The following is a 20,333-nucleotide window of genomic DNA, read 5'->3' as shown; positions in this document are numbered from 1 at the left end:
ATCCAAGATGGAACGGACTGAGTACGCCAGAGCCCCCTCGATGTCTAGTGGGGGCCGGAGGAGCCTCTCGTACCTCACTCTCCTGGAGTGGACCAGCCACCACCGGCCTGAGGAGAGACACATGGAACGAGGGGTTAATGCGGTAATTAATGGGCAGTTGTAACCTATAACATACCTCGTTCAATCTCCTCAGGACTTTAAATGGCCCCACAAACCGCCGACCCAGCTTCCGGCAGGGCAGGCAAAGGGGCAGGTTTCGGGTCGAGAGCCAGACCCGATCTCCCGGTGCATACACCGGAGCCTCACTGCGGTGGCGATCGGCACTCGCCTTTTGCCGCCTGATAGCCCGCTGCAGATGGACATGTGCAGTGTTCCAGGTTTCTTCCGAGCGCCGAAACCACTCGTCCACCGCAGGGGCTTCGATCTGACTCTGATGCCAAGGTGCTAGGACCGGCTGATAACCTAGGACACACTGAAAAGGCGTAAGGTTAGTGGAGGAGTGGCAGTGAGTTTTGGGCTATCTCTGCCCAGGGAATATATCCCGACCACTCCTCCTGCCGGTCCTGGCAATAGGACCTCAGAAACCTACCCACATCCTGGTTCACTCTCTCCACCTGCCCATTACTCTCGGGGTGAAAACCTGAGGTAAGGCTAATCGAGACCCCCAGACGTTCCATAAACGCCCTCCAGACTCTAGAGGTGAACTGAGGACCCCAATCAGACACTATATTCTCAGGCACCCCGTAGTGCCGGAAGACGTGTGTGAACAGGGCGTCAGCAGTTTGTAGGGCAGTAGGGAGACCTGGCATAGGAATGAGACGGCAGGCCTTCGAAAACCGATCCACAACGACCAAGATCGTCGTGTTCCCCTGTGAGGGGGGAAGGTCCGTGACAAAATCCACCGATAGGTGAGACCACGGCCGTTGTGGAATGGGTAGGGGTTGTAACTTCCCTCTGGGCAGGTGTCTAGGCGCCTTACACTGGGCGCACACCGAGCAGGAGGAAACATAAACCCTCACGTCCTTAGCTAAAGTGGGCCACCAGTACTTCCCACTAAGGCAGTGCACTGTCCGACCAATACCAGGATGACCAGAGGAGGGTGACATGAGCCCAATATATCAATCGATCGCGAACCTCGAGCGGCACGTACTTCCGACCCTCTGGACACTGTGGGGGAGTAGGATCGGTACGTAATTCCCGCTCGATGTCCGCATCAACCTCCCACACCACCGGTGCCACCAGACAAGACTCCGGAAGTATGGGAGTGGGCTCAATGGACCTCTCCTCTGTGTCATATTGTCGGGACAGGGCGTCTGCCTTAGCGTTCTGTGACCCTGGTCTATAGGTGAGCTTAAATACAAATCGGGAAAAAAACATAGCCCACCTTGCCTGGCGAGGGTTCAGCCTCCTCGCTGCCCAGATGTACTTCAGGTTACGATGGTCAGTCAGAATGAGAAAAGGGTGTTTAGCCCCCTCAAGCCAATGCCTCCACACCTTCAGGGCTTGAACCACAGCTAACAGCTCCCTGTCCCCCACGTCATAATTGCACTCCGCCGGACTGAGCTTCTTAGAATAGAAAGCACAGGGGTGGAGTTTTGGTGGCGTACCCGAGCGCTGAGACAGCACAGCGCCGATCCCAGCCTCGGACGCATCCACCTCAACTTGGAACGCCAAAGAGGGATCCGGATGTGCCAGCACCAGAGCCGAGGTAAACAGGTCCTTCAGATGTCTAAACGCCCTGTCCGCCTCAGCCGACCACTGCAGACGCACCGGACCCCCCTTTAGCAGGGAGGTAATGGGAGCTGCTACCTGTCCAAAGCCCCGGATAAACCTCCGGTAGTAATTGGCAAAACCCAAGAACCGCTGCACTTCCTTCTCTGTGGTGGGAGTCTGCCAATTACGCACGGCAGAAACGCGGTCAATCTCCATCTCCACCATTGACACGGACAACCGATGTCCCAGGAAGGAGATGGACTCCTGGAAGAACAGACATTTCTCCGCCTTCGCATACAGGTCATGCTCTAACAGTCTACCAAGCACTCGACGCACCAGGGACACATGCTCGGCTCGTGTAGCGGAGTATATTAGAATGTCATGAATATACACCACTACACCCTGTCCATGCAAGTCCCGGAAAATCTCGTAAACAAATGATTGGAAGACTGAAGGAGCATTCATTAAACCGTATGGCATGACGAGGTACTCATAGTGACCCGAGGTGGTACTGAATGCTGTCTTCCACTTATCTCCCTCCCTAATGCGCACCAGGTTGTACGCGCTCCTGAGATCCAATTTTGTGAATAATCGCGCCCCGTGTAATGACTCCGTCATACTAGCAATCAGAGGGAGAGGATAGCTGTATTTGATTGTGATCTGATTGAGACCACGGTAATCAATACACGGGCGTAAACCCCCATCCTTCTTCTTCACAAAGAACGCAGGGGAAGTGGACGGCCGTATGTATCCCTGTCTCAGAGATTCGGTGACGTATGTCTCCATAGCCGCCGTCTCCTCCTGAGACAGAGGATACACATGACTACGCGGAAGCGCAGCGCCTACTTGGAGGTCTATCGCACAATCCCCCTGTCGATGAGGTGGTAATTGAGTCGCCTTCTTTTTACAGAAGGCGAGTGCCAAATCGGCATACTCAGGTGGAATGTGCATAGTGGGAACTTGGTTCGGGCTTTCCACCATCGTTGCCCCTACGGAAACACCTACACACCTCCCGAAACACTGATCAGACCATCCCTTGAGAGCCCTCTGTTGCCATGAAATGTTGGGGTCATGAGATGTTAACCAGGGAAGCCCCAACACCACGGGAAACGCAGGAGAATCAATCAAATACAAACGTAGCATCTCCTCATGGCCCTCCTGCGTTTTCATCCTGAGAGGCGCTGTGACTTCCCTAATCAATCCTGACCCCAAAGGGTGGCTATCTAGGGCATGGATGGGGAAGGGCACATCAACAGGTACAATAGGAATCCCTAACTTATAGGTGAACTGGCAATCGATAAAATTCCCAGCTGCGCCTGAATCTACTAGCGCCTTATGCTGGGAGTGAGGAGAAACCTCGGGAAACAAAACTTTAATACACATATGCGCAACAGAGAGCTCTGGGTGAGTTGGGTGCCTACTCACCTGGAATGACTCATCAGTGCGCTGCCTACTGCCTCGATTCCTAGGAGACCCTCCCCAGCACCGACCAGCAGTGTGTCCTCTGCGGCCACAGTTGGTGCAGGGGACGGCCTCCCTCCTGGTCTCTCTCCTGGTCTCCCTAGCACCAGCACCTCCGAGCTCCATAGGTGTTGGCTCGGAAGTGCTGGGGGATGGAATGGACGGCCCTGAATCCGGACGTCCGCGGGTAGCCAACATGGTATCCAGGCGAATGGACATGTCCACCAGTTGGTCGAAGCTGAGGTTGGTGTCCCTGTAGGCCAACTCCCGACGCACGTCCTCCCTCAGGCTACATCTGTAGTGGTCGATGAGGGCCCTCTCATTCCATCCCGCGTTGGCAGCCAGTGTCCGGAAGTCCAGCACGAACTCCTTTGCGCTCCTCCTCCCCTGTCTAAGGTGGAATAGACGCTCACCCGCCGCTTTACCCTCTGGTGGATGATCGAATACTGCCCTGAAGCGGCGCGTGAACTCTGCATAGTTGACAGTAGCGGCGTCTATTCCCCCCCACTCGGCGTTGGCCCACTCCAGCGCCTTGCCGGACAGACAAGAGATGAGGGCGGACACGCTCTCGTATCCCGAGGGCACCGGGTGGATGGTTGCTAGGTAGAGTTCAACCTGGAGCAGGAAACCCTGACACCCGGCCGCTGTGCCATCATAAGCCCTCGGGAGCGAGAGCCGAATCCCACTGGACCCCGGAGGTGAAGCGATGGGCATCGCCGATGGTGGTGGTATCGTTGGAGGAGGCGTAGGCAGACCCCCTCTTTCCCATTGCTCCATAGTGCTCACCACCCGTTCCATGGCGGTGCCGAGAGCCTGGATCATGGCCGCTTGGTGTTCGACGCGTTCCTCCATTGATCCAGCTGGCACCGCCGCTCCTGCTGACTCCATGTGTGGTGTGTGATTCTGTCAGGATGACGTGTATGCTGTGAGCGAAGTCAAGCGCAGGACACTGAGCTACTGGCAGACGAACTTTACTTGCACAGTAATCAAAAATACAAACAAAACCTCCAAACGGGGAGGAACAAAATACGCATACACCCGAACACTGCCGACCTCACGGAAAACAATCACACACAATAACCAATGAGAGACAGGGGGTTATAAAGGGAATACAATGTAACATAATGGGAAACAGGTGAAAACAATCAAGACAAACTAGACAAACACCGAAACATAGATCGGTGGCATCTAGTACTCCGGGGACGACGAACGCCGAAGCCTGCCCGACCAAGGAGGAGGAGCAGCCTCGGCTGATTCCGTGACATTTCAGAATGAATCAAACCACCGTTTTCTTTATTTCGTGCTTAATGGCTCTCCAAACCATTTTTTTATGATTCATTAATACTTTCCTAACCCTAAATCATCTACAAGATCAAAGTATTTTTTAATCTACTAACTGGAGCTGAAACGGAGATGGTTTTCTTTCATTGATCCCTAATATTCTGAACCCGTTCTCTCTATATATTCTATTGAGTCTATCGACAAAATTCTAGCTAACAGGTACACCGTATTTAAAGGGATGGTTTAAGATAAATGTACTGAAAACCCTGTTGAATGAAAACTCCAGGAGAAAATCTGTTGGCCAGCAATTGGGAGGGTTTTCAGCAGGTGAATTATATTTATTCAGCGCGCGCAAGGAAACCACACCTGCAAAGCCTGTTACGCACCTGCATAAGGTAAGTCTGAATACCAACTACTAAAAACTGCGTAGAAAAGGTGTGCATAAGAAAGGAGTCATTTCCTAAGTAGGAATCGTGCCCTAAATGACCACCTTTAATATGACAATATTTAGTCAATGGCTCTGAAAACATATCACACTTGCACTAAAGGGCAATAAAGGTATGCACACATTCATATTCAGGGGATATGTTGGGATTTTGAAGGTGGTGTAAAAGACTCCAAAATTGGTTCCTCTATCAGCACCATTTTCTTTACAGATATCCATTTAATTCTCAGTGTATGCTGTCTCCCATCCTCAAGAGGAGGAACTGCATTCCACCTCTTCAAATACATACACTCTTAGATAAAAGGGTTCCAAAAGGGTTCTTCGGCTGTCCCATAGGAGAACCCTTTTTGGTTCCAGGTAGAACTACCAAAACGGTTCTACTTGGATCCAAAAGGGTTCTACCTGGAACCAACACGGGTTCTTCAAAGGGTTCTCCTATGGGGACAGCCGAAGAACCCTTTTAGGTTCTAGATAGCACCTTTCTTTCTAAGAGTGTATACATTCCATCTCCTATCCATTAATGCTCCGAGAAAACTGCTGTGTCCAGAAAACCTTTATAAATCTCCATTACTTGTATTTCTGGTATAATGGCGCCAGAGAGGATGGCTGCCGTTTTATGGGCTCCTAACCAACTGTGCTATTTTGTGTGTTTTTTCGCATTGTTTGTAACTTATTTTGTACATAATGTTGCTGCTACAGTCTCTTATGACCGAAAAGAGCTTCTGGATATCAGAACAGTGATTACTCACCTCGGACTGGACAAAGATTTTTTCTTTAATGAGTCCGACGCGAAGGAAATACTGCTTCTCCGAGACCAGGCCCAAATCCCCGTCATTCGCATGAAGTAAAGAGCATGTGCATGTACTCAGAGCGTGTGCGGACCAACTGGCTAGTGTCTTCACTGACATTTTCAGCTTCTCCCTGACCGAGTCTGTAATACCTACATGTTTCAAGCAGACCACCATAGTCCCTGTGCCCAAGAAAGCGAAGGTAACCTGCCAAAATTACTACCGCCCCATAGCACTCACGTCGGTACCCATGAAGTGCTTTGAAAGGCTGGTCATGGTTCACATCAACACCATCATCCCGGAAACACTAGACCCACTTGTCACAAGAATTTCTATCTCTAATTAATCAAACTTAATGCTTTGAATAATTCCCAGAGGGTGTAAGGCTCTGGTTTAATCATGAATTAAACGAAGGTCCGCAACCAACAAGAATGATCTGTATGTTTTAATCATGGAGAGCTCTGGCGCCCAAAAATACATATACAGCCTACCGCCCCAACAGATCCACAGATGACGCAATCTCAATCGCACTCCACACTTCCCTTTTCCACCTGGACAAAAGGAACACCTAGAGTACCAGTCAAAAGTTTGGACACACCTACTCATTCAAGGGTTTTTCTTTATTTTTACAATTTTCTACATTGTAGAATAACAGGGAAGACATCAAAGCTATGAAATAACACATATGGAATCATGTTGTAAGCAAAAAAGTGTTAAACAAATCAAAATATATTTTATATTTGAGATTCTTCAAATAGCCATCCTTTGCCTTGATGACAGCTTTGCACACTCTTGGCATTATTTCAACCAGCTTCACTTGGAATGCTTTTCCAACAGTCTTGAAGGAGTTCCCACATATGCTGAGCACTTGTTGGCTGCTTTTCCTTCACTCTGCGGTCCGACTCATCCCAAACCATCTCAATTGGGTGGAGGTCTGAGCTTCTACTTCTAAAAATCCACCTTTCCAGAAATAAGTCTCTCACTGTTGCCGCTTGCTACAGACCCCCCTCAGCCCCCAGTTGTGCCCTGGACTCCATATGTGAATAGCTTGCCCCCCATCTATCCTCAGAGTTCGTACTGCTTGGTGACCTAAACTGGGATATGCTTAACACCCCGGCCGTCCTACAATCTAAACTAGATGCCCTCAATCTCACACAAATTATCAAGGAACCTACCAGGTACAACCCTAAATCCGTAAACATGGGCACCCTCATAGATATCATCCTGACTAATTTATCCTCTAAATACACCTCCACTGTCTACAACCAGGATCTCAGCGATCACTGCCTCATTGCCTGCGTCCGTAATGGGTCCGCGGTCAAACAAACACCCCTCATCACTGTCAAACGCTCCCTAAAACACTTCAGGCCTTTCTAATTGACCTGGCCCGGGTATCCTGGATGGATATTGACCTCATTCCGTCAGTAGAGGATCCCTGGATTTTCATTAAAATTGCTTTCCTCTCCATCTAAAATAAGCATGCCCAATTCAAAAGATTCAGAACTAAGAACAGATATAGCCCCTGGTTCACCCCAGACTTGACTGCCCTTGACCAGCACAAAAACATCCTGTGGCGTACTGCATTAGCATCGAACAGCCCTCGCTTTTCAGGGAAGTCAGGAACCAATATACACAATCAGTTAGGAAAGCAAAGACTAGCTTTTTCAAACAGAAATTTGCATCCTGTTGCACTAACTCCAAAAGGTTTTGGGACACTGTAAAGTCCATGGAGAATAAGAGCACCTCCTCCCAGCTGCCCACTGCACTGAGGCTAGGAAACACTGTCACCACCGATAAATCTACGATAATCGAGAATTTCAACAAGCTTTTTGCTACAGCTGGCCATGCTTTCCACCTGGCTACCCCTACACCTGCCACCAGCTCTGCACACTCTGCTGCAACTTGCCCCTTCAAAGGGGGTGACACTCTAGATCCAAACTGTTACAGACCTATATCCATCCTGCCCTGCCTTTCAAAAGTATTTGAAAGCCAAGTTAACAAACAGATCTCCGACCATTTCGAATCCCACTGTACCTTCTCTGCTATGCAATCTGGTTTCCGAGCTGGTCATGGGTGCACCTCAGCAACGCTCAAGGTCCTAAACGATATAATAACCGCGATCGATAAAAGACAGTACTGTGCAGCCGTCTTCATCGACCTGGCCAAGGTTTTTGACTCTGTCAATTACCGCATTCTTATTGGCAGACTAAATAGCCTTGGTTTCTCAAATGACTGCCTCGCCTGGTTCAACAACTACTTCTCAGATAGAGTTCAATGTGTCAAATCGGAGGGCCTGTTGTCTGGACCTCTGGCAGTCTCTATGGGGGTGCCACAGGGTTCAATTCTCGGGCCGACTCTATTCTCTGTGTATATCAATGATGTCACTCTTGCTGCTGGTGACTCTCAGATCCACCTCTACGCAGTCGACAACATTTTGTATACATCTGGCCCTTCATTGGACACTGTGTTAACAAACCTCCAAACGAGCTTCAATGCCATACAACACTCCTTCTGTGGCCTCCAACTGCTCCTAAACACAAGTAAAACTAAATGCATGCTCTTCAATCGAACGCTGCTTGCACCCGCCCGCCCGCCCGCCTAGAATCACTACTCTCGGCGGGTCTGACTTAGAATATGTGGACAACTACAAATACATAGGTGTCTGGTTAGACCGTAAACTCTCCTTCCAGAAAAGCATCTCCAATCCAAAATTAAATCTAGAATCGGCTTCCTATTTCGCAACAAAGCCTCCTTCACTCATGCTGCTAAACATGCCCTCGTAAAACGAACTATCCTACCGATCCTTGACTTCGGCGATGTCATTTACAAAATAGCTTCCAACACTCTACTCAGCAAATTGGATGTAGTCTATCATAGTGCCATCCGTTTTGTCACCAAAACCCCATATACTACCCACCATTGTGACCTGTACGCGCTCGTTGGCTGGCCCTCACTACATATTCGTTGCCAAACCCACTGGCTCTAGGACATCTATAAATCACTTCTAGGCAAATCCCTGCCTTATCTTAGCTCATTGGTCACCATAGCAACACCCACCCGTAGTAAGCGTTCCAGCAGGTATATCTCACTGGTCATCCCCAAAGCCAAAACCTAATTTGGCCGCCATTCCTTCCAGTTCTCTGCTGCAAATGACTGGAAAGAACTGCAAAAATCTCTGAAGCTGGAGACTCTTATCTCCCTCACTAACTTTAAGCATCAGTTGTCAGAGCAGCTTACCGATCACTGCACCTGTACACAGCCCATCTGTAATTAGTCCACCCAACTACCTCATCCCCATATTGTTATTTACATTGTTATTTATTTTGCTCATTTGCACCCCAGTATGTCTATTTGCACATCATCTTCTACACATCTATCACTCCAGTGTTAATAATAAATTGTAATTATTTTGCACTATGGCCTATTTATTGCCTTACCTCCATAACTTACCACATTTGCACACACTGTATATAGATTTTCTATTGTGTTATTGACTGTACATTTTGTTTATTCCATATGTAACTCTGTGTTGTTGTTGTTTTTATCGCACTGCTTTGCTTTATCTTGGCCAGATCGCAGTTGTAAATGAGAACTTGTTCTCAACTGGCTTACCTGGTTAAATAAAGGTGAAAAAAAAAATTATAAAAAAAAAAAAAAGGTTGGGGGATTGTGGAGGCCAGGTCATCTGATGCAGCACTCCATCAATCTCCTTCTTGGTAAAATAGCCCTTACACAGCCTGGAGGTGTGTTGGGTCATTGTCCTGTTGAAAAACAAATGATAGTCCCACTAAGCCCAAACCAGATGGGATGGCATATCACTGCAGAATGCTGTGGTAGCCATGCTGGTTAAGTGTGCCTTGAATTCTAAGTAAATCACATCACAGACAGTGTCACCAGCAAAGCACCCCCACACCATAACACCTCCTCCTCCATGCTTTACGGTGGGAAATACACATGCAGAGATCATACGTTCACCCACAACCCGTCTCACAAAGACACAGCGGTTGGAACCAGACCAAAGGACAAATTTACACCGGTCTAATGTCCATTGCTCGTGTTTCTTGGCCCAAGCAAGTCTCTTCTTATTATTTGTTTCCTTCAGTAGTGATTTCTTTGCAGCAATTCGACCATGAAGGCCTGATTCACAGTCTCCTCTGAACAGTTGATGTTGAGATGTGTCTGTTACTTGAACTCTGTGAAGCATTTATTTGGGCTGCAATTTAAGAGGCTGGTAACTTTAATGAACTTATCCTGTGCAGCAGAGGTAACTCTGGGTCTTCCATTCCTGTGGTGGTCCTCATGAGAGCCAGTTTCATCATAGCGCTTGATGGTTTTTGCGACTGCATTTGAAGAAAACTTCAAAGTTCTTGAAATGTTCCGTATTGACTGACCTTCATGTCTCAAAGAAATGATGGACTGTCGTTTCTCTTTGCTTATTTGAGCTGTTCTTGCCATAATATGGACATGGTCTTTTACCAAATAGGGCTATCTTCTGTATACCCCCCTACCTTTACCCCCCTACCTTGTCACAACACAACTGATTGGCTCAAACGCATTAAGAAGGAAAGAAATTCCACAAATTAACTGTTAAGGCACACCTGTTAATTGAAATGCATTCCAGGTGACTATCTCATGAAGCTGGTTGGGAGAATGCCAAGAGTGTGCAACGCTGTCATCAAGGCAAAGGGTGGCTATTTGAAGAATCTCGATTATATAAAATATATTTTGATTTGTTACTACATGATTCCATATGTATTATTTCATAGTTTTGATGTCTTCACTATTATTCTACAATGTAAAACATTGTAAAAAATAAAGAAAAACCCTTGAATGAGTAGGTGTGTCCAAACTTTTGACTGGTAGTGTATGTGAGAATGCAGTTCATTGACTACAGCTCAGCGTTCAACACCATAGTGCCCACAAAGCTCATCACTATGCTAAGGACCCTGGGACTAAACACCTCAATCTGCAACTGAATCCTGGACTTCCTGACGGGCCGCCCCCAGGTGGTGAGGATAGGCAACAATACATCTGCCACGCTGATCCTCAACATGGGGGCCTCTCAGGGGTGCATGCTTAGTCCGCTCTTGTACTCCCTGTTCACCCACGACTGCGTGGCCAAGCACGACTCCAACACCATCATTAAGTTTGCTGACGACACAACAGTGGTAGGCCTGATCACCGACAATGATGAGACAGCCTATAGGGAGGAGGTCAGAGACCTGGCAGTGTGGTCCTAGGACAACAACCTCTCCCGCAACGTGAGCAAGACAAAGGAGATGATCGTGGACTACAGAAAAAGGAGGGCCGAACACACCCCCATTCACATCAACGGGGCTGTAGTGGAGCAGGTCGAGAGTTTCAAGTTCCTTGGTGTCCACTATCATGGTCCAAACACACCAAGTTAGTCGTGAAGAGGGCATGACAACACCTTTTCCCCCTCAGGAGACTGAAAAGATTTGGCATGGGTCCCCAGATCCTAAAGAAGTTCTACATCTGCACAATCGAGAGCATCCTGACCGGTTGCATCACCGCCTGGTATGGCAACTGCTCGGCATCTGACCGTAAGGCGCTACAGAGGGTAGTGCGTACGGCCCAGTACATCACTGGGGCCAAGCTTCCTGCCATCCAGGACCTATATACTAGGCGTGTCAGAGGAAAGCCCAAAAAATTGTCGAAGACTCCAGTCACCCAAGTCAGACTGTTCTCTCTGCTACCGCACAGCAAGCGGTACCGGAGCGCCAAGTCTAGGTCCAAAAGGCTCCTTAACAGCTTCTACCCCCAAGCCATAAGACTGCTGAACAATTAAATAAAATGGCCACCCGGACTATTTACATTGACCCCCCCTTTGATTTTACACTGCTGCTACTCACTGTTTATTATCTATGCATAGTCACTTTAACCCCTACCTACATGTACAAATTACCGACTAACCTGTAACCCCACACATTGACTCGGTACCGGTACCCCTAGTATATAGCCTCGGTATTCTTATTTTATTGTGTTACTTTTTATTTTTTACTTTAGTTTATTTAGTAAATATTTTCTTAACTCTATTTCTTGAACTGCATTGTTGGTTAAGGGCTTGTAAGTAAGCATTTCACGGTAAGGTCTACACCTGTTGTATTCGGCGCATGTGACAAATAACATTTGATTTGAATCTTTAATGAACTGGTATTCAAGAAATCAGCCTTAAATTGAAACCCAGACCCAAGGCCCTGTTCTCTGTTCCTGCAGGGAGCCTCAATCCTGTCTCCATCTGGTAGGAGACCACCTTCCGGAGACACTTGAAACCCCACCTCTTTAAGGAATACCTGGGATAGGATAAAGTAATCCTTCTACCCCCCCTTACCCCACCACAAAAAAAAAAAAAAAAAATATTGTAAAGTGGTTGTCCCACTAGCTATCATAAGGTGAATGCACCAATTTGTAAGTCGCTCTGGATAAGAGCGTCTGCTAAATGACGAAAATGTAATGTAAATGGTAGGATCCGGCAGCCATTCACATTCCCAACATCTTCTCTCCCTCCCACCTTCATGCAGCATCCCAGACAACTTCCCCTTTCCTCCATGATTGTAATTAGGAAATTATATGTGAAACTGCCACGTCCATTTGCGATATTACAATAACAAAGACTTTACTTCAAACAACGAAAACACCGTTTTTTTCCCCTCTGACATCATTGTACATGAGATAGAACAGCAGAGTATGTACTATGATTTTATTTTACCACGTTGCTGGATGCTCATTTCCTCAAAACAAAAATAATAACAAATGCACCTGAGGGCGGCCAGTGGCACTGTTGAGCCTATCGCAGATCTCAGCTTTTATCATTCACAAATGTTCATAGACCGGACCCTTCTTTCTCTGTCAGTCTTTACGTCACAGACAAATAATATTGACCTTTCCACTGGGATGCTGACCTATGTATGACACCAGGAAGTCGATGCTATTTAAACTACTTAGGAGGCAGTCAGGTGATCATACAACAATGCAATTCAATGACCAGACATCCCTCTCGAAGTATGAAGTCAAAGAAACAGAGTAGTTTTCACACACTACCTGTAGGTCAATACCATAACTGACCAGTCACCCTTCACGTCATCACAGCAGTGTATCAATAAAGTTCAGATTGTCTCAAACTATCAATAAAGTTCAGATTATTTCAAACTATCTCTGCTGCGGTCAGTGTTCTCTCTTTGCCCAGCAATGTTGAGAAGGATTTAATCTCAGTGAAAAATAATTAACTCCAGTTAGAGAGAATGTGTCGCCAGGTTATTAGGACCACAAATGAATAAATGTGATATCATGACTTGCCCTCATTGGCTGAGGATCAAAGATGCCGGCTAGGCAAATGTTTGAACATCCCCTCTCCTGGGGGCCAGTTTTATGACCGGTCATAAATTCCTTGCAGAAACGTTCTCTTCCGTGCCATGCAGTATTGGGAGAGGGAATTTCCCTGTGGAACAAAGGAAATCTTCCCGCCAAGACTCCAACATCCAAAAGTGGATAATGAAACAATATTCCTACTTCAGAGAATGTGGGAAATGGTCGGTGGGGACTTAAAGAACAATCATGTCAAATTTGTTACTATGTTTGTCACGTACGTTAAGGAACGGGACGGACCAAGGTGCAGCGTGAAAGGCGTACATGTTTATTAAAGAATAAACACACGACACAGTAACCAAAATAACAAAACTTAACCGTGACGGTCCAAAGGCTAACACACAAGCCTAAAACAGGAACACAACAAAAACCCACCACACAGGCAGGAAAACTGTCTGCCTAAGTATGAGCCCCAATCAGAGACAACGAGCGACCGCTGCCTCTGATTGGGAACCACACCCGGCCAAACATAGAAATACAAACCTAGAAATTCACACCCTGACCAAACTAGCTAGAGTTCTATAGGCCAGGGCGTGACAATGTTGTGATGTCATTAAAGACGGTGGAACAACATAACTGTATCTCTGGGGGTGTACACTTCCCGGTTATGAGGTTTGCATCTAATTGTTGTATAAAACGAATGATTAAGTATAATAATACTTTTGTGAAGATAACAATGTGATTTTAGCATTCTAGATGAGATTGTTTTCCATTTTGATTTGTTCTCAGTCAGAGGCCACGCCCAGATGAGCACAAACATGAAGTATAAAACCCATCGTGACGAAATTCACCTCAGACCAGGAAGCCCCACGGCTTAAAATGGTTGACACTCTACAGACCAGCAGACGTGAGCTAAACGTTAAATGGTTAGACCAGAAAGACCAGAAAACGTGAGATGGTACTCCATACGTTTGAAATGGAGAAACTCTGAAACTCTCAACCTCTACACGAGGTGAAGAAGAAGACAACACACTAGACCTTATCATCTCAGTCTGCAGCTGGCATGTATAGTCATCTAGAGAACTTTCACTAAAGACAACCATTGGTACATCTGAAGTATCTATTCTAACAGATCAACTCTACGAACTACAGGGTACGCTGAAGTATCCATCTAACCACCACTACGACCAGAAACTCTACCAAGGACATTGGGATCTCTGGTGGGCAAACCAGAGTCCTACATCATCAACTCAACTATTGAGGACAGCTACAGGTAAATACATGTTGCATTTCTATTCCGAATTAGAGGTTATTAGGGTTTTAAGCATTTGTATTTCCGTGAGCGTAGTCTCCAAAGTAACCATGATAGTTTGAATCTCTGTCTCTCCCTTCTACTCTGACCCTCCTTCTACCCAAGCATTCATGCTATTGTTAGTCCAGTCCACTAGGGACCTGTTCTCATTGTATTATGTTAGTAATCAATAACCTATGTTTGTGTGTGTGTTTGTATTCTGTGTTATTATTTAGTTAGTAAATAAATAATTACGCCAATTTGTGTATTGCTGATTCATCCATAAGGTTAGGGTTCTTGCAGGTTCAAGGATTATGCGACTTTCAGAATGAGACTGATAAGAGGCAATTATTTAATAAGTGACTTATCGATATACAACATATATATCTTCTAAGAGTTTAATTCGGGAGATAGTAACTCGTTAAACAACTTCTTCCGTGGTGCCCAAATTCCTAATGAGTTAATTGTTACATGATTAATTTAATTTACGTCATTTAGCAGACGCTCTTATCCAGAGCGACTTACAGTTAGTGAATACATATATATATATTTATTTATTTTTTTCATACTGGCCCCCCGTGGGAATCAAACCCACAACCCTGGCGTTGCAAACGCCATGCTCTATCAACTGAGCTACATCCCTGCCGGCCATTCCCTCCCCTACCCTGGACGACGCTGGGCCAATTGTGCGCCGCCCATGAGTCTCCCGGTCGCGGCCGGCTGCGACAGAGCCTGGATTCGAACCAGGATCTCTAGTGGCACAGCTAGCACTGCGATGCAGTGCCTTAGACCACTGCGCCACTCAGAGTGACAATTAAACATAGAGGATTCGATAAATAACAGTCGCCATATTAATGAAAGTCACGTCACGACAGTGAAAAGAAAAGTTTGCAGAGGGAATAGAGGTAGGAAATAAAGAACCCCTAGGTAGTGTGTAGGAGGTTGTAACTTCTAAGCCAGAACTAATGATGCAGACCTGCGTGGGTGCCATGGAGATTGAGGTTCAAGCACTCTATTAGTTAACTTATAATCAGTTTTCACTTGTATGTGTTGTGGAAAACTTTACAACACCCATTTGTGTGTCACAAATGTGAGAATGAGAATAAATATTTTGTCCTTACCAGATAGATTTTATCCATACAGGTTCTAGCAGAAATCCAACTTTAATCACATATGTATTCAAAATTTGGCTCTTAGGACCTAGTTTGAAGCAAAACTCCTTGACATTATCTTGCTCACCGAAATAGCATGTGGTTTGAGAGGAAATTTCTAACCGTCAAATTGGTCCAGTTAGGTCCCTCAGTAGAATTCCACTTGCACACTGAAATGCTCAATGAACGACCATGAAAATGTGCCTCTTAACATAAACATTGAGTAGTTTTGCAGACACTGATTCAAAAGATAACTGAGGTAAGCTCAGAAATAGCATACACAAGCAAACATTCAAATATGCATGTCACAACATTTCACAGATTACTGGGACCAGACGTATCTTCTGCAGGTCTGGGGTGGCCGACGGCTCCTTGAGAGCTCCACTGTGTGTGTAGGCTCAGGTCTGTAATTAGTCGTGAGCTGGAACAACAGGAAGCATCCGCCATGTTGCTTTCAACAATGTGCCCTGACAGTAATTCCTCCCTCATAGAGACACAGCCTCTTCTTGACATTAATTAGTCCGATGCCCTAATTGTCCCAATCACAAGTCATTAACGATGTGAAGCTAAGTGTCGCTATACTAGCAGCCGTAGCTCTATGGTAGCAGTGGCTCTGTGGGCCATGAGAAGCCATGGAAATCGGTCTGGAGGTTTGTTGAGGACACTGTAGGTGAGGATGTGGTTTTGACAAGGGCTGACTTTAAAATAGTCATTAAATCTGTCCCTATTTTACCTAGCTTCAGTTCAGTTCAGCTTTTTCTGGTAATATAAAAAGGGTACAGTAATTGTGTAATACAGAATGTACTTGATGTACTTGCATTGAGGTTTGACAGTGTGACATCCATACTTCCTTATCAAAACGTTCCCTACTAATTCCCAGTATTCACCAGTTGGAAATTGGACTTCTAACACTGCTTCTGTAAACTCCTGTTAGAAACCATATTGTGTGGATTAATGCCCCAATACCATCTCCTCTTTCCTCCCTTGTCAGTCTCCTCATTTGGGAGTTGCAGTCTGACAATCACCATGACAGCGAATTAGCATACTGACGCAGTGTCAAATTGGAGCCGCTGGTGAGCCGTGTATGGGATCTTGACCTTCGACCTCAGGTAATTGGTACTACCAGGAAGCTCAGAGAGAGGTGTTCATGCTCCTCCACGGCAGCGTGTAGCGAATTTGAAGGACAACAGGAGAGAGCCATCGTGACTGATCATTTAGTGTAAATGCTTGATGGCTTCGACTCAACTGAACAGTCATAAGCATGTCAACTGGAGTGGTGATTGAATGGGTAATGGAGCTAACATTGACTGTTAGGCATAACACACCTTAATAACAGTAACTATTTGCTGTCTGATCCACCTCTTACTCGTGTTTTGTGCTTCCTATCAAGAGAAGTTAGGGCTCTATTCAACCTGTATTACTGAAGCGTTACAGATTGCGCACTAGAAACGTAAAGGTAATTTCCGATTGAGACAACATATGCAGTGTTTACGGTGAATGCAGTCTCTGCTACTGCCTTTAAATTTTAATCACAATGTAACACTGAACTTCCACGATACGGATTGAATTGAGCCCTTAGACTTTAAAACGCGCCTCTCTCCGTTTAATTTTAACTGTATTATCAAAGTTACTTTTACAATGTTATCCAATTATACCATTTTATCTTTCCTCCCATTAAGCCCAGCAACACTTGATCCCATCCGTGTGCTCTAAGAAATTGCTTAATCCCAAGCAGAACGAGGATGCTTGTTCACTTAATTGAATCAGTCTGTTGGAGCAAGCTAGAGCGTCCATTTCAGGGCATCCAACAACAACTCCTCAATGCCACCTTGTCCGTGTGATTTGATCCTGGCTCTGGGTCTGTAGCCATGCCAGGACTTATACCCACCGGGGAGCTCTCTGGAGCGGGCACGGCAGGCAGTGATGTGTGCCAGGGGATTGGCAAGACCAAACAGGAGGGAATCAGTAGGTCAGCCAAACATGGTGGAGAGGGTTTGGCATGAGTACCCCTCATGAAGCAAACCTCCTTTCCTTACACTAATTAATTACCAATTGATGATATTGGCAAAACAAGCGCTTTCATCAATGTGGTAATTATTCTGTATTGTCCTGACACATTTCCAGGGGTGAACACAATACTCAACGAGTCTTGTGGAAGTACCGTAAATAGGATTTTCTAAGCATCAGCTCCAAAACACGGTATACACAACCAATCTCAGGCATTTAAGGTTTGCTCTGCTGTTTCAAGTCCAAGACTCTGCTGTGTGGTACACAATATATATTTTTCCCTTTTAAAAGGCCTGCCTGAAACAGCTGTTAAATAAATGGTGATCCCCTGATAGATATTAATAGTGATTACTTTAACAGAGGAAAAAAGCTCTCAGCTGCACACTGTCAGCAGCTCAGGGAGCGATGAGAGGGAGGGAGGGAGAGAGAGAAACAGGTTGAGAGAGAGAGAGAACCCAATCTTTAAGAACAGAGACAAATTTGACCCTAACAATTACCGAGGCATTTGTGCGAATAGTAACCTGGGGAAATTGGCAAGAAAATTACAAAATTCTTCAACCAGGGTTGGGGCCTTCACCAGGGTTGAAATCTCAGCCCTGCGCTTTTCAATATTTACATAACGAATTGGCCACTATTCTAGAGAAATCCTCAGCCCCTGGTGTTACTCTCCACAAATTCAGAAGTTAAATGCCTGCTCTTCGCAGATGACCTGTGCCTGCTGTCCCTCACAGCACACGGCCTACAGCAGAGCCTGGACCTGCTAGAGCAGCACTGCCAGACCTGGGCCCTAGCTGGCAGTAAACCCCCCAAAATACCAAAATAATGATTTTCCAGAGATCCAGATCTCATGGAATTAGACCAAAGTTCTCAATTGGTACAAAACATAGTGCACACACAATTACATAGGTTAAAAAATAAGCTTAACTGGACACCTAAATGAGGCAGTATAAAGTTTTGGAAATATCTATAATATATACTTTTTTTATATACCAAGCCCTGCAATGCAATTGCCAGCAGCATACCACCCTGCATCCCACTGCAGGCTTGCCTCTGAAGCTAAGCAGGGTTGGTCCTGGTCAGTCCCTGGATGGGAGACCAGATGCTGCTGGAAGTGGTGTTGGAGGCACCCTTTCCTCTGGTCCCCAAATAAATATCCCAATGCCCCAGGGCAGTGATTGGAGACATTGCCCTGTGTAGGGTTCTGTCTTTCAGATGGGCCGATAAATAGATGTCCTGACTCTCTGTGGTCATTTAAGATCCCATGGTGCCTATCGTAATAGTAGGGGTGTTCACCCTGGTGTCATGGCTAAATTCTCAATCTGGCCCTCATAAAATCATGGTCACCTAATCATCCCCAGCTTCCAACTGGCTCATTTATCTCCTCTCCCCTGTAACGAGTCCCCAGGTCGTTGCTGTAAATGTGAATGTCTTCTCAGTCAACTTACCTGGTAACATAAGGGTTAAAAAGATTAAATGCAAAGAGCTGAGCAAATAAACAAATCCCCTCATCCAGCTGGTCCTTGAGCTGAGTTCAAAAACCTGTTGTACTAACACACTGAAGCCTCAGCACCAGAACATCCGATCACTCAGAATAAACCAAATTACAACACAGTCAAAACAAAACTACATCACCTATTGGGAAGCACAAAACACAATGCAGTGCTATCAGGCCCTAAATCGACAGTACACCATGGCAAACTATTTGACCATGGTTACTGATCAAAACCTTACAAATGGTTTGCCATAGAAATTGGCAGCCACAGAAAAAGCTTTGGTAAAGCACACACCTGTCTATATAAGGTCCCACAGTTGACAATGCCTGTCAGAGCAAAAACCAAGCCATGAGGTCGAAGGAATTGTCCGTAGAGCTCCAAGACAGGATTGTGTTGAGGCACAGATCTGGGGAAGGGTACAAAAACATTTTGTGAGAACGCTATTCATTGACTGCAGCTCAGCATTCAACACCATAGTGCCCTCAAAGCTCATCACTAAGCTAAGGATCCTGGGACTAAACACCTCAATCTGCAACTGGATCCTGGACTTCCTGACGGGCCGCCCCCAGGTGGTAAGGGTAGGTAACAACACATCTGCCACACTGATCCTCAACACGGGGGCCCCTCAGGGGTGCGTGCTCAGTCCCCTCCTGTACTCCCTGTTCACCCATGACTGCATGGCCAGGCACGACTCTAACACCATCATTAAGTTTGCCGACGACACAACAGTGGTAGGCCTGATCACCGACAACGATGAGACAGCCTATAGGGAGGAGGTCAGAGACCTGGCCGTGTGGTGCCAGGATAACAACCTCTCCCTCAACGTGACCAAGACAAAGGAGATGATTGTGGACTACAGGAAAAAAAAGAGGACTGAGCACGCCCCCATTCTCATCGACAGGGCTGTAGTGGAACAGGTTGAGAGCTGTCCACATCACCAACAAACTATCATGGTCCAAACACACCAAGACAGTCGTGAAGAGGGCACGACAAAGCCTATTCCCCCTCAGGAGACTGAAAAGATTTGGCATGGGTCCTCAGATCCTCAAAAGATTCTACAGCTGCACCATCGAGAGCATCCTGACTGGTTGCATCGAATCAAATCAAATCAAATGTTATTGGCCACATGCGCCGAATACAACATGTGCAGACATTACAGTGAAATGCTTACTTACAGCCCTTAACCAACAGTGCATTTATTTTTAACAAAAAAGTAAAAATAAAACAACAAAAAAAGTGTTGAGAAAAAAAGAGCAGAAGTAAAATAAAATAACTATATATACAGGGGGGTACCAGTGCAGAGTCAATTTTTTCTCAACACTTTTTGGTTGTTGTTATATTTTACTTTTTTATTAAAAATAAATGCACTGTTGGTTA

The sequence above is a fragment of the Coregonus lavaretus genome (assembly GCF_964263955.1).
Source record: "Coregonus lavaretus genome assembly, contig: HAP1_SCAFFOLD_1884, whole genome shotgun sequence".
NCBI classification, from domain to species: Eukaryota; Metazoa; Chordata; class Actinopteri; order Salmoniformes; family Salmonidae; genus Coregonus; species Coregonus lavaretus.
Note: the sequence above shows the minus strand (reverse complement) of the source record.